The sequence below is a fragment of the Microtus oregoni genome, unplaced genomic scaffold (genome assembly GCF_018167655.1).
Source record: "Microtus oregoni isolate MIOR12 unplaced genomic scaffold, Mior012 000036F_ref0000092, whole genome shotgun sequence".
In the NCBI taxonomy this organism is placed as follows: domain Eukaryota; kingdom Metazoa; phylum Chordata; class Mammalia; order Rodentia; family Cricetidae; genus Microtus; species Microtus oregoni.
Genome location: NW_024543095.1, coordinates 25577534 through 25593603, shown reverse-complemented (window position 1 = coordinate 25593603; position 16070 = coordinate 25577534).

The following is a 16070-nucleotide window of genomic DNA, read 5'->3' as shown; positions in this document are numbered from 1 at the left end:
ATATATATATATATATCTTATTATATACATACATATATATTATATGCATTCAATATCAATTAGTGACAAAAGAGTCAATTATTTGAAGGAAAGCAGTGAAGGTTATAAGGACGATTTGGAGGGAGAAAAGGGAAGGGAAAAATATTGGAATTAAATTATAATCTCAAAAAAATAAAAGGAAGAAGAAGATTACAGGAACTCTCCAGCTGGTCACCACCAGTGTCATGTGTAGCTCATCATGGCCCACGGCTTTCCACTTTCATATCTGCATTGCTGCATGGCTTTATGAGAACTTCCTGGAGGATGTGAGGTGGATGAGACAGTGTCTGACAGGAATAACCAGGCCCCGTTCCAGCTTCCTCTTAAACACACGACTGGATGTTAACCCACATCCAGTTAACCCGCATTGTCTTTGACGGTCAAGTGCAGCCCATGAGACTGGGGATGTAGCACACAGAGTGACTGTGTTATACCCAGGAGACAATAATTCAAGGCCCTCCTCCACATCATCTCGCTTTTCCGTTTTTTTCTGCTCTTGCTTGATCTTTTTTGAAAGGGATGACGCACACTTATTCTCAGCACCTTGACTAGCCTTGGGTTTTTGCTCTAGTTAACATTTGCTCCAAAAATGGGCTTCTCTGCCCAAGGCCGAGAGCTAGCTCCTCTAGTCTGTTACCTTACTTTTCTAACATGTTTTTTTTTTTTTATGAAAAGAGTTATAAGTTACAAGTTACAGCTTGCTCTTTTGTACATTTCCCCACACATTCACCTTGAGAGAAAGATTTCTGATTCAGTGGCTTCAAGAATGTTTTTCTTATCAGAAAGTGTGTGTTCTTTGCAGCTAATCCCAAATGAGCTGTCAGGAGGTTGTGTGTGTGTGTGTGGGGGGGGGGTGTTTGTTTCTAGGATCCTTGGCAAATCATTGCCTTTGCAAAGCTGTTATCAACCTATGATCTTTAAGTTATTATGTTAATTGTGTGCTATTTTACATAAGATGGTGATACTGACATCTCATCCCTTTCAACCTTTCTGAAAGTTAAAGTTAAAAACACTATGGAATATCTATCACCACGCATAAGACTCAAGTCCATGTTGGATCAAAGACCTCAACATAAAGTTAGCCACACTGAACCTCTTATAAGAGAAAGTGAGAAATATACTTGAATGCGTTGGCACAGGAGACCACTTCCTAAATATAACCCCAGCAGCACAGACACTGAGAGAAACAATTAATAAGTGGAACCTCCTGAAACTGAAAAGCTTCTGTAAAGCAAAGGACACAGTCAACAATTCAAAACTTAGCCTACAGAATGGGAAAAGATCATCACTAACCCCACGTCAGACGGAGGTCAGATTTCCAAAATATACAAAGAACTCAAGAATTTCGTCATCAAAAGGACAATTAATCAAAAAAAAAAATGGAATACAGACCCAAACAGAGTACTCTCAACAGAGGAATCTAAAATGGCTGAAAGACACTTAAGGGAATGCTCAACATCCATAGTCATCAGAGAAATGCAAATCAAAACAACTCTGAAATTCTACCTTATACCTGAAAGAATGGCCAAGATCAAAAACACTAATGACAGCTTATGCTGGAGAGGTTGTGGGGTAAAGGGAACACTCCTCCATTGCTGGTGGGAGTGCAAGCTGGTACAACCTCTTTGGATATCAGTGTGGTGATTTTTCAGAAAATTAGGAAACAACCTTCCTCAAGACCCAGTAATACCACTTTTGGGTATATTTCCAAAGGATACTCAATCATACCACAAGGACATGTGCTCAACTATGTTCATAGCAGTTTTGTTTGCCATAGACAGAACCAGGAAACAACCTAAATGCCCCTTGATTGAAGAATGGATAAGAAAAATATGGTACATTTACACAATGGAGAACTACACAGCAGAAAAAATAATGACATTTTGAACTTTTCAGGCAAATGGGTGGAGCTAGAAAACATCATTTTGAGTGAGGCAACTCAGACCCAGAAAGACAATTATCATATATACTCACTCACAAGTGGTTCTTAAATATAAAACAAAGAAAACCAGCCTACCAATCACAAACCCCAGAGAGCCTAGACAACAATGAGGATTCTAAGAGAGACATACATGGATCTAATCTACATGGGAAGTAGAAATAGACAAGATCTCCTGAGTAAACTGGGAGCATGGGGATCTTGGGAGAGGGCTGAAGGGGAGGTGAGAGGCAGGGAGGGGAGCAGAGAAAAATGTAGAGCTCAATAAAAATCAATTAAAACAAACACTATGGAAGCTTGCCTGCAATGCTGCTCTCCCCTGGTGAACATGTTCTGCATCAGGGATGCTCCTGTCATCCTCCAGTAGTCGAGCATCTCTGGAGTGAGCCACGAGTCAGCTACCCAGGAACTCTTCCTGAATGACCTCACAACTAACCTTTAAGGACCACCAGTCATGCACCAGGAAATGTGTGAAGTACCTATTGAATCATTCCCCTTGTTTCACAAGTGAGGCTATTGCGACAAAGAAGACCCAAGTAATTGTTCTCAGGTCACGGAGTTCAGTAGTGCTACGACAGGGAGTATGTGTAACTGGTCACTGGATGATGCTGTCCTGCTCTTAAATGCCTCGCATCCATCCATAAAACATTACACAACAACAACAAAGCGAACAGAAAGCGCAGCATGTCATTAAACCAATAAAGGTGAAACTTTTGTGGACAGCAATGGCATAGTCGTGCTATCTACCCCTTATCTCTATGTCCCCAAGAAGCTGTTGCCGGAAACAGGAGGCATGAAGCCCTCAATTTGATGGGATGGCCTTGTCTTTTAACTTATTGTCTTATGTGCAGAAAGCTACCTCTTCCGAAGCTGCTGGCAGGGTTGATACCTATTTCTGTAACAGTTAAACAGTTGGATTTCCTTGTGACTCTTGGGTTTATTCTGTTCACAAACACACAGCCAAAGTCAACTTTGCAGCGTAGGTTGGGCCTGTGTCTGGTGACAAAGACTCATGCTTTCGTCAGTGTTAATATGGAGATTCGTTGCACATGCGCAGGCTATATTCTGGGACTGCATTTAACATTCAACTTTTTCTTAACTAAATATACAAGTGGAGTAAGTAACAGTATAGCCTTACTTTCACAGAATATAAACTGAGCCTTAGAAAGACATTCTTCCCGATGGCAGTAGAAGGAAAGGGGCCAGAAATTGGTTTCCTAATTGCTGTTACAGGAAGAAATGGGACATCAAGCCTCAGCCATCCTTAGCTGTGTGAATTTTATATAGATTAACTTCCTGAAAGTCTTGTGCTGTTAGTTTCTATGGGGCATACCTTCTAGGTTCCTTGCTCTGTCAGCAAATGTCATTGCCATGGCCACCTCCAATAATAGTAACATAAAATAAACGCTCTCTGTGATGCTGGGAATGAAAACCAAGACTTTGTACATGGTAGGCACACACTTGACCAGTGGAGCTGTATCCCTAGCTCCTCCCTGTTCTCATCATCACTAAATTGATCATGTTTGCTTATTCATGACTTTAACACATACCATGAGTCTGTGCACAGACCACTAGGATTTAGGTTCTTGGAGAAAATAAGCTTGCCACCTGTATCTCCATCTAGATGTAAATGCAGCAATAAAATTTCCACTTCCTCTTTTTTAAAATTAAAAGCAAAGTATTTAATTTTTATTTATGTGTATACGTGTGAAACTTTGTGAGTTTATTTGCACCAGATATGTGTGGGAGCCTGCAGAAGTCAGAAGGTGTGCCAGGTCCTCTGGAACTGGAATTATGAGGTGATTATCAGCTTCTCTGTGGGTACAGGGAACCAAACTCTGGGACACAGTATAAGAAGAGCAATAAAGAACCTTACCCACTTAGTCATCTCTTCAGCTCTACACCCCCCCCCCATTATTTCTTATTTTATGAGGGGTAGAGTAAGAATGGACATGACGAATTAGCATCAACTCAGGGATGATATGGAGGGCAGAATCGATTATCTAAGTTTTGTATTCCTCCTGTGCACATTGGAGACATTACTAATCAATAATCTCACTGTTCCTTTCAAGGGTTATTCAGATTTATTGGTAGAGTTTACTTATTTGTTGGAAGGCTTAAGTTTGTAAGACACTTTCTGATGAATAAAGTAGTTACCTAACTGCAGGAAGTTGACTCTTTGAAAATGATAAAAAGAGCCGGGCGATGGTGGTGCACGCCTTTAATCCCAGCACTCGGGAGGCAGAGGCAGGCGGATCTCTGTGAGTTCGAGACCAGCCTGGTCTACAGAGCTAGTGCCAGGACAGGCTCCAGAGCCACAGAGAAACCCTGTCTTGAAACCCCCCCCCCCCAAAAAAAGAAAATGATAAAAAGAAACTATAGTTTCCTTTCTGCTTCTTTCATTCACAAATATTGGAACTATGTTTATAAGGATAACAAAATATTATAAATGATAATTATTTTTCTCATTTAAGCTCTCAAAAAGAGAGCTTGTAACTTTTTGAAATTAATATAGCTTTGAGCATGGTTTCAATGCTGGCAAGTGCTTCCCCACTGACCTTGACTCCCAGTTCAGAGGGATCTTGCCTGGAGTCCCCTTGATTGGAATCTTGAGAATAATACCTGTTAATCAAGTTGGTCTTGACTAACTTCCTTCTACATGACCTGTATACTATATCAATTAAAAAAAATTATCTTTCTGACATGAGCATCTTCATCTCGATAATGTTTTGTGAAGATTTTCTCGTCTGGGATGTATCAGTAATTGAGTACTATAAAACTATAGCATTTACACATTAGCATGTGTATGTTGCTTTATAAGGTAGTGGTAGAAATATCTGTATATGTGCCACCCAGCTAAAATAGAATGTTGCCAGACACTGTTTTATATAAAGTGCTCCTCTCCAGTTGCTTGGGGAATTCTGTGAGGCATTTACTTGCTTTTTGGTTTTTGTATTTTTCAAAATTTATTTTTGGGTTAGCATATAAAGCAATGGGTTCCAGAATGGCATTTTTATTCATGTGTGTCACCAAACTTTATTCTTAATTGTCCTCCTCCCCCACTGCCCTCCAGTGTTTTCTTTTTCCCTCACTGGGTCCCTTTTTTTTTTTTTTTTTGGTTTTTCTAGTTTTATCTTAGCCTATATAAATGACTCCTTAGGTTAATGCTAAAATTACCTAGTAATTCACCAACTATAATAACTATTTTCACATTTCTTTTAATTTTGAAATTATAATTATAAAATCTTTTCCTTCCCTTTTCTTCCTCCAAACCCTCCCACATACCCCTCTTTTCTCACTTTCAAATTTCTGACCTCTTTTCTCATCGATTACTGTTACATATTCTTAATATAACCTGCTTAGTCTGTACAACGTTTCCTGTATGTGTGTTTTCAGCGCTGACCCTTTGCTATTGGGTAACCAACTGGTGTGCTCCTCCCCGAGGAAGTCTGTTTCTCCGACTCTCAGCATCCCTTTGTGTCCTGTAGTTCTTCGTGTAGAGTTGGGGCCTTGTGGGCTTTCCCTGACCACTTTGGCACATCTGTTGATATTCTTGTTCAGCTCATGTTGAGTCCTGTTGGTAGGACTCCATGGCTGGAGCTTCTGTGATTCTTTTTACAGGTTGCCATCTTTGGTTGATAGAGTTCTCTCCTATTGAAGATTAGCTCCTTGAGATAGATTCTGAGAAATGCAATTACCAGACCAGGAGGACAATTTTCAGAGCTTTGGACAAGTGTTGTTCATGGTTTGTTCAGCTTGTATTATCACAAAGCAGCTTATCTCAGGATACCAGTTAATACTTCAGTGGTCCACTTGAAAGACAAGAAGTGCGCCTGCAGGAGGGTGAAGCACCCGCCGCCAACCCTGCTATGATTTGAATATAAACTGTCCTCCACAGGCTCCTATGCTTGAGCATTTTGTCCCTACCTGGTGGGGGCTCTTTGGGATGGTTATGAACTCTCCCAGCAGGTAGTACCTTGATGGATAAAGTACTCTCACCAAAGGACAGGCTTTGTGGTTTTATAGCTTGGCCCTACTTCCTGTTCTATCACCCTACTTCCTGTTCTATCACCCTACTTCCTGTTCTGTCATCCTACTTCCTAGGTGCCCATGAAATGTGATCCTCTGTTCCTTATCTGCCAGGCTGGTCTCACCGCAGGACTCCTACTGCTATGCCTTCTATTCTGTGGGGGACTATATCCCTTTTGGAACCAGAAGCCGAGATAAACTTGCTCTTTCCTAATTTGCTTTTCACCACAGTATTTCATCACAGAGCTAGGAATGCAACTAATACACCTAACAACCTGAGTTTGGTCCCTGGGATCCCCAGTGTTGTCCCCTGGCTGTCACATGTGTGATATGACACATACAAAATAGCAACACAAAACAAATGAATAAAATTGAAAAAGAAGGAAGGTACGGCGTGTCATATGTTACTGTTACTTTCAGTAACTTGCAGTTTTAAAAATCAACTCTATTTTTGGAAGAAATAGCCATACAACACAAGAATTTTGCCTGATGGATTCTCATGGGAGAAACGTCACTTCATAACTAATACCTAAATCAAAAAGTAGAGCTTTTCCTCCACTCAAGAACGCATATAATATTTTTATAGAGATTTTTCTTTAGTTTTGAAGTACTGACTTATGATTCATTTTGTTTGTATGGCCCCAGTCACCCTTTCTATGTGTGCACGTTTGAAGCTGTAAAACGAATTTAGCAGTTGCAGAAGTTGGGTGACCTCGGTGATAATTTTATTGTCAAGGTGACACAACCTAGAGCCACTTGGGAAGAGGCTCAGGACTGTCTAGGTCAGGTTGGCCTGTGGGCGTGTCTGTGGGGGAGTGTCTTGATTACATTGGTTAAGGTGGAAGGGTTAAGTCCATCGTGGATGACACCATTCCCTGGGCTTTCGGTCTGAGACTGTTTTGAGAGTAAAGAGTGGATGGAACACAAGCAGACATGCAGGCATTGACTCTTTTTGTTTTTTGTTTGTTTTTTTTTCTCTTGGCTGTTTTTTTCTCTTGGACTGAAACAGCTGTTTCAAGTCCCTGTCTTAAATTCCTAGACATGTTGGACTAGGGGTTATCAACCTTCCTAACACTGTGATACCTTTAATACAGTTCCTTGTGTTATGGTGACCACCAACCATAAAATTTTGTTATCACTTCATAACTGTAGTTTTGCTGTTGGGGTGAATTCTGACGTAAATATCGCTACGCAGTGTCTGGTATGTGTCCTTCAAAGGGGTCGCCATGCACAGGTTGGAAACAACTGGTCTATAACCTGGAGTTGTAAGCAGAGTAAGTTCTTCTTCCTTGTCTGGTCACAGCAACAGAAATGAGACTAGAACGAGCCTCTCCCCTGTTTATCCACACCATTATCTCCTTCCTATTTTCTCTTTCCAACAAGTCACTACACAGACTCAGGTCCTACATGATTGTAAGAGTGAGCACAGAAAGTTCTATACCCCACCCCTCAATGCACATATGTACACACACGCACACACACATGCACATACACATGCACACACACATACACACACATACATGCACACACACATATACCACTTGTGAAATATTATCCACAAATGATTTCCTTTTAGAAAACACATGGCTTGGTTTCCTTAATGCCTATTTATTTTCGTGTGAAACTTGTCCTGACTTCTGTTAGCATGGCCTCCACTAATTAGTGTGACTCTATGAGACATCGCAGATTCTTAAATCTGCCAGACTGTGACACACTAGTCTTGCAGTGCCTAAGAATACAGCTCTTGGTCATAAAAAGATGATTGGTGTGGTATCAGTTACTTCCTGCATGTATTCTGGGATCTGACTGGCCGTCTGAGAGAGAAGACTGAACTTGACCTCCTGCTGTTGAGAATCAGGAGTGAAGTTTATCGGCTTCACCTTAATTAAACCAGTGCAGCAAGACCTGCCATATCATTGCTCCTTTGTTACTGTTGGCAATGCTCCCATTTCTCCCTTATGACAAATTACCCACCCTTTGGCCTCTGATTATACCCCAGGGAAACAGACCATTGCTTTGTGAGGCAGAAGGGGAAATATATTATAGTTTAATTTTCAACGGCAGGGATTGGCACATTGTGTCAGGAACAAATAAATCTGAATCGTACTTAACTAATGTTTAAGCAATTCCACGCAGCTTTTATGAGGACTTCACGGAAAAGTGTCAGCAGTTAAGGCTGGTATTCTTCTCTGGCTGGCAGATGCCTGGGTTATCGAGCTGACTGCTTTATTTTATTTTATTTTGTCAGTTTGAGACTTTCCTATCATCTGGGAAGAAGGAGCCTCAGTTGAGAAAATGTCCCCAGCAGACTGGACTGTGTAGGCAAAACTATGGGGCCTTTTCTGCCTTAGTGATTAATATGGGAGGGCTGAGCCTACAGCGGATAGTGCCACCTCTGAGTAGGAGTCGCTGGGTTGTATAAGAACAGGAAGTCAGTAAGTAGCATTCCTCCGTCGTCTCTGCTTCAGTTTCTGAACACTGACCAACTCCGTTCCTGCCCAGAATTCTCTCAATAATGGATTGGGATGTGGGAGTGTAAGATAAACAAACCCTTTCCTTCTTGAGAAGCTTTTGGTCGTGGCCCTTATCACAGCAATAGAAAGCGAACGACGGCATCTATGCAGGCATGACTGAGTCACTGGCCTCTCGAGGAAGGAGCCATTTTGATTCAGGGTGGGAGACATCGGCACAGGGTGAGGAAGCAGCCTACAGAGTTACACAAATGTTTCTACAAAGACCCCTTTGACTGTGTAAAACATACTGTATATGTGCTGGGTGTGGTGGTATACTCCTGTAATGCCAGTACTCAGAGGCCAAGGCAGGAGCCTCTCAAGTTTGAGGCTAACCTGGGCTACTTAGTTAGACTCGATTTTGAAAAACTAAACTCTGTTTTTGAAGAAAACTGGCTTATGGTAGGTTGCCTGTGGTTTCATGGGTGGTCCTACACCCATGCACATATGGGAAGCACTAACTGAACTCAGTGGGTTGGTTAAAAAGGAGAAAAAGAAAAAGTCATGAAGTTTGGAGGAAGTTGTGGTGGTGGGATTTGGGAGGAGTTGGAGGCAAGTTGTGAGGGAGCTGAGAAGGAGTTGGGAGGAACTGGAGGGTGTTTGTGGGGAGTATATGTGGTCTAAATCCATCATATAAGTGTATTAAATTATAAAATAAGCATCGAGGAAAAGTACCCACAGCAAAGCAAAGCAAAACAAAACAAAACAACTTTACTGAGATAAAGATTGACATATAAGAGAACTGTCCACATTTAGGGTCTACAATATGATGACTCTGAAGACAAATCCCCATGGAAGCATCACCACAGTTAATGCTTGAAACACACCCACAAGCTGCAGAAGTTTCCTCCTAACCTCTATTTACTTTTTTGCCTTTAAAATATTTCATTCATTTTTTTGATATTTTTGCATCCATCTTGATCGCATCCATCCACAGCTGCCCCTGTAACATCCCCATTCCATTTCTTTCTAACTTCATGTTCTCTCTTTGTTGTTGTTCTCAATAACCCTTTGAGTCGAGTGAGTGCAAGGAAAGTGGGGCTATTCACTGGGGCGTGTTCACCTCCCCATGACCATGTCCTAAGGACAGTGACCCTCCCTTGTCAACTATTGGCTGCCAAAATTTATTCACCAAGGGTGGGGATTCAAAGGCTACTATCCCATCCATGCTGGGATCTGGACGGGTTTGATCTTGTGGAGGTACCAAAAGTGCTGCATCTGTCGCCACGTTGCGTCCAGCCATCAGCGCTTCACAATTCCCTTCCTCATCTGTCAGCTCTTCCCTTCTGTCCCCCCGCCCCACCATGTGACCTGATCCCTCCATAGAGCAAGGCTGACACAGACAATCATTCACAGCTGAGCACTCACTGGTACTTAGATTAGACGCTGTTACCAATTACGAATCTCTGAATCAACCACTGCCCAGGGTAAAAAGAAGCTTCTCGGACCAAAGTTGGGAGCAACACAAAAATCTATTTCCATAAGGTTTCTTCCTATATCCTTGGTTTTGGCTAACCCACTTCCTGTCATCTTCTTGTTAAAAACAAACCAATTGTCAAACCAATTGAGCATGTGTTTCTCAACTGATCTACTTTGCTATTGTTATAAAGCCTTGTGTTTATTTTTGGTATGGTTGACTAGAAAAGAGAAGAAACGTGCCATGAAAAGAAAGGCATAAAATGAGCCAGCAGAAACAAACCTGAATTCTTGAGGCTGTGCCTCAATGGAATTAGCTCTGTGGGAGAGAGCAGAGCAAGGTTCTCCATGGTTCCATGGTCGGCTTGTCCTGCAGTAACAAAACACCACACCTGGTATGGCTTAAACAAAAATAAATGTACTTTCTTACCGTGATGGAAGCTGCAAGTCTTAAATCAAAGTATTGGCAGGTTTAGATTCAGACACATCTCCTTGCTGTGCTCTTTGTGGGCCAGGCTCTTTGTTCCTTGCCACACGTTCCTGTGTGCCTGTAGCTTCTGTGCCCCCAGAGGCTCTTCCCCTGTGAGAATCCTAGAGACACTGAGTTAGAGCTGACCCTAACCCATGTCACCTTGATCCCTCCTGGGAAAGCCTTGTCTCTCTTTACATACAGTCAAGTTCTGAGGCTGGGACTCCAGTTTGAATTTCAGAGTGGGGAGCACAATCCAGAAGTAAATTCTTGCAGGGCTTCTTTTTATTCTGACAGAATTCACTGAAAATGAACTGAGGATGAAAATGACTACAGACGCTCAGACAGAAAATAACTGGAGATAGTTATTGAAGAACGACGGGTAATGATGAACACATGATGCAAATGGAGAAAGCGAGCACATTGAAAGGAAGTGGAAGCAGCTTTGGGCCGCACAGTGCATGTGTGGTGAGCAGTGAATGAGAGAAGCCGCGCATCTGCAGCCCGGGAGAATGGACTTGTCGAAGTTGCTTGTATCTGTCATGTTTGCGTGGTTTGTTTTGGAGTCTTCCTACAATTTATAGTCAAAGGGATTTATGGTACTTCCTTTATTATTTTTGGAAGAAAAGCAGCCATGGAAAGAAAGTGTAAACATTAAACAAAATGAAGCTCTAATTGAAGTTGTTAAGGAAATATTTACCTGGTATCTAATTCATAATCTTTTAAAAATGTAATCAAAATATTTAATTAAAGGAGGCATCTAGTAAAATCCTTCTTTCATTTTATTAAAATCTGAAAATCAATATTGCCATAATTATAATAAAATTACAAAAAGCTTTTGTAGATTTTTGCCTTTTATTAATTTAAAATTAAAAAAAAGTCTTAGTACTTGGAATGCTGACTGTTCAAATACTTGTAGAAGAACTTTTAAAAAATGTATTCACTGTCAGCTTGTCAATTTGACATATACCATACATTGCCCTTTAAAAAGACATTACATTTTTAAAAAAATGTCTAGCTCTCGTTTTTGTCACCAGGGCAGAATGACCGTATCTAACACCTGGCATTGTTCTAGGGCTCAGCATATGATAAAGAGCTTGTGAATTAGATTACTTTTGAGGTCGTGTGGAAGAGAAAATTTCTCACACACTCAACTGGGCCTGGTCAGATTTTGTAAAGCTGTTAGTTGAACTCCAAAAACTGTGAGCCGGTTGACTCAGTCTTTATTTATATAATTTGTCACCCAAAGAATTTCCTCAGACTCCAAAATACTTAAGCTTGAAATTAAGAAGAAGGAGGGAGGGAAGGAGGGAGGGAGGGAGGGAGGGAGGAAGAGAGAGAGAGAGAGAGAGAGAGAGAGAGAGGGAAAGAGAGAGAGAGAGAGAGAGGTATTGTTAGGTATATAGCGGCAAACATGCATGCAGCTGCTGGGCATTTAATTCTGGTCTCACATTTATTTGATGTGACAACTCTCGGCAAGGTACCTAATGTGCTTGTGTGTCGAGTCCTTGTCTGTGGAATTGTCTGGGGTTGCACTAACACCTACTTTTAGTGTCGCTTCAGGATTAAATGGAGTCGTTGTCGAAAGTGCTCAGAAGGATGCACGCCCATTGTTAACCTGGTATTTTTATTAAAATCTGAAAATCAGTATTGCCACAATTATAATAAAAGTGCAAGAACTTCTGTAGTACTTTTGCCTTTTATTAATTTCAAATTAAAAAAAATTCTTAGTACTTGGACATACATTTTGCCACCCCTCTGCAATGTACGGCTGCACAGTTAGCAAACAAACAAAGAAGAATTTCAATGACAAATTTTATTACATAAGAAATGAAGCTGGTGATTTGGGGGTATTAAGACGTGGTCTCCAGATTGAATCTGAGAAATGTCTTCACCTGAGCATCTCCGAGTCCAGTCATGGCATCTCCCCAGATGGTGAACAGCAAGTGTTATGTGCGGTCAATTCTCGAAAACTGAGCTGGTGACAGTGACATCTAGGTAGGATTGGTTGTCATTTCCGAGGAAAGAATCACTTTAACCATCTGAGTAGTTCAGAAGGAAATTTTCTCAGCAGACCATAGATGTGCGTCATGTGAGTTATTGAACTTGGATGCTGCCGGTCATCTTAGCATGGACATGGTAACATCTCAGCACCCTCGGGGCAATTCTCAGCAATTAAAAAATTACATCCCTACACTCATGGGTCTTGACTGATAGCAGAGCTAGCCTGTGGAGGTTGTCTCCTCTGATGGCTAGGTTGGACCACCAAGAGTTTATTATTGATTCTGAAAATATGTGACTTCTACAGACTTATAAACTTATTGCTTAGCTTCTTTGGACCTCAGCTTCCCAATGAATAAGTGAGGGAAAAGAGGTGTTTTTTTTTTAACTGAAAATATTTTTTTTCCCACCCAATATATTACAATTTCCATTCTCCCAACTCCTTCCAGAGTCCACCCATACACCAAGTTCCCTGTGTTCTCTTTTGCTTTCTTTGGAAAACTAACAGGCAAACAAATAAGAATTAAGAAAAAAAGAGAGAAAACACAAGAAGCACATACACAGACACATGTGTGCATACCCAAAAACACTAGCATACAACCCCACATCGCATTCACATGCGTAGACAAAAGCACATCCACACTTGCATATGTGTGCACACATGCACACATACAAACCTATAAATATACAAAATTGCGTATCATAATATAAAACCACCATTAAGTAAAAAATGTCTAAATAGAGCATTATGAGATGAAAAGTCTACAAAAAATACCATTGAGTTCATTTTGTATTAGACATTTACTGCTGGGCATGGGGCATACCCTTAAGTATGGCTAATATCCCCAATGGAAAGCCATAGAGAGAATGTGACAATCTCATTAGATGTGACAATCTCAAAGCTACAAATAGAAAATCTGGGAAATAGTTGACTAGTAGTCTAGAAGATCACAGCCATGTGCCTGTTGTATTCTGCCCTACTTCCTGCTTCCTTCTTTCCCCTGCATAGTTCCTTTATAAGCAATCACGTTGGCTAAAGCTGTTTAACACCAGAGTACTGCCTTCTGAGACTATTCAAAGAGACCGTGATATGATTTGCCTTGGAGCTAAAAAGAAGGCCTTTCGGATAACCACAAATATTTGATTGTAGCACCACACTTGAGGATTAAGATGCTGCTGGTGACATCAGTGTTGAGTGAGAACTTATTCAAGGTGTTAGATTTGGATCCAATGAACAAGCCGAATCAGATGCAAGTGAGAGATGCCGTTACTCATGCTTTTATCCTAAAGCAGGAGTTAAGCACTTAAGCTCCCTCAGGCCCTGATGCATGAATTATAAACCAGATCACAAATTGCCTTAAGTGCAGCAGCTTCTCCTGCTGAATCACTTTCTTTTCAAATGTCCCTGAACAATGGGGTGAGGAGAGAGAGACCCAGCAAAAATTCCACAAGGGTATCTGTGCACTTAGAAAGGTGCCATCCAACTGTGTAGCTATAGAAATAGCTTTGATTATTGTTATAATCGTTTGTTTTTCTTTGAGGAAGAGCAATAGCAGAGGCAGGAAGAAAATACATACATTACGATACCACAAGTTCAGCAACCAGAAAGATTATTAGTTAGGACAAATAAATATCATGATTGATGTCCCTGATAATTTGCTAGATGTGGGAGCTATCTTTGGATTAGATATGAAACATATTTTATTTGGGGATGTGTCCTTTGAAAGAGTCCCCGAAGCTATATAGGGGTATAACTAGTCAATAGTGAGTCTTTGTTATCTGGGGCTCATGAAACATATTCAGTGATATAGCTGTGCATTTGGGGGTGACGACAGCATTTTAAACATGCTGAGTTGATAGCAAGCAACTTCGATTTTTATGTTTTGTCATTAGACGAGGGTAGGAGAAGATGTTGTCTGTTTTGCCTGCTGTGGAATTCTCACTCACTTGAAGGCCACTGCCATTTTCCTCCTCAAAACCTCAATCACTTCCATAATCAATGCAAGGAAATCACCTGTCACCCTACAAGAAGATTCCTCCTTCACATACATTTCAGTTTAGGCTTCTTAAAGCTAACTATCTCCCAAGCAATAGCACTAAGCAAGGAGTAAAATATTTGCCACCATAGTCTGATAAGGAGTCACCCTCAGACTTTCTTTCAGAATAGACATAGCAAGGCTTTGTTTTGGCCAGGGGGTGGGGCATGCACAGCAATGATCAGGCAGATGACAGGCAGTCATTACTTTAACACTTTTCCTCCTGTTGGTTGTATATGTCAATTGAATATGCCTGAGGATAAAGTTTAGATACTGTGAAACCTTTTCCGGGGATGTGTATGATAGCACATACATTTGTAAGTTTAGGATAAGACCTTCACTGACAAAAACGATTTCCTGTTGTAATAGGAGTGGCGGAACTGCGTCCCCAGCACCCCGGCCACTGGCTAGCTTTACCCGAAATAACAACACACAAACTGTATTCATTTAAACACTGCTTGGCCCATTTCTATCTAGCCTCTTCTAGGCTAATTCTCACATATTAATTTAGCCCATTTCTAATCATCTGTGTGTAACACCCCAAGGTGCGCTTACCGGGAAGATTCTAGCCTACGTCCATCCTGGGTCGGAGCTTCATTGCGTGTGCCTGCCCGGGAGCGGGGCATGGCGTCTCTCTGAGGCGTCTGCTCCCGAGAGGAGAGCTGTGGAGTCTGAGCTCACTTCCTCTTCCTCCGAGCATTCTGTTCTGTTTACTCTTCCCACCTACGTTTTAACCTATGAGGCCAAGCAGTTTCTTTATTACTTAACCAATAACCTTTCTCCATCAATTTCCACCTACTTACTTTATTCAGTAAAGAGCATAATAAAATGATTAACTATTTTGTAGATGAGGACAGATAACCATAGGCTTCTTAGAAAATACATCTGTAGTAATCGCTTTGTTCCAAGACCAGAAGAGATTGCAGCCCTGCATGCTCAGCAAAGGGGTAAGTTCTCCGTAGGGTGGAAGCTGCCTCAGAGCATAGGAGCCAATAGCAGGGCCTCAAAGGTTTTGTTTTTCTGCCAGTCTGTAAGAGGCTGTGGAAATAAAATGCTCCATTCCCATAGAGCATCAAGGGAAAGGATGTGTGCTTTGTGGGCCAAATTGGAAATCTGAATTCATTTCTCTAATGGCCATTAGCGTCTTCAGTCGGAGCAGATTTGCCTTCCCACTGATGGAATTTTGTAGTAGTTGTTTTCCTTGACTGGTCCATGTTAGTCATTTAATCCAAAATATACCAAAGGTCCCAAATTATAGTTTCCGTTTAGCTTCCTTATTGCCATAAACAAAAATCCAAACCGATAATACTGTAAAGTTCTTGAGAAGGGTGAAATAAAGGAGCAGACAGAGAGACAGAACTGTTGGACCTAGAGGGTAGAGGAGCTAGCATTGGGGGATGAAGCATAACAGGCATCCTAGTGAAATGCCTTAGAGAATACATCACACAGTGCCTTTCAACACTCCAAGTACATTTGAATACTCTGATTGGGTTCAAAAAGTACTGACCATATCCATCTTGTATCCAGAATCATAAACTCTTTTTTAGGGGATGGCAGTGAGACACAAGGGGTCAGAGTGTGGAATGGGTAGTGGAGGAAGGTCATTGGCTAATAAAGGAACTGCCTTGGCC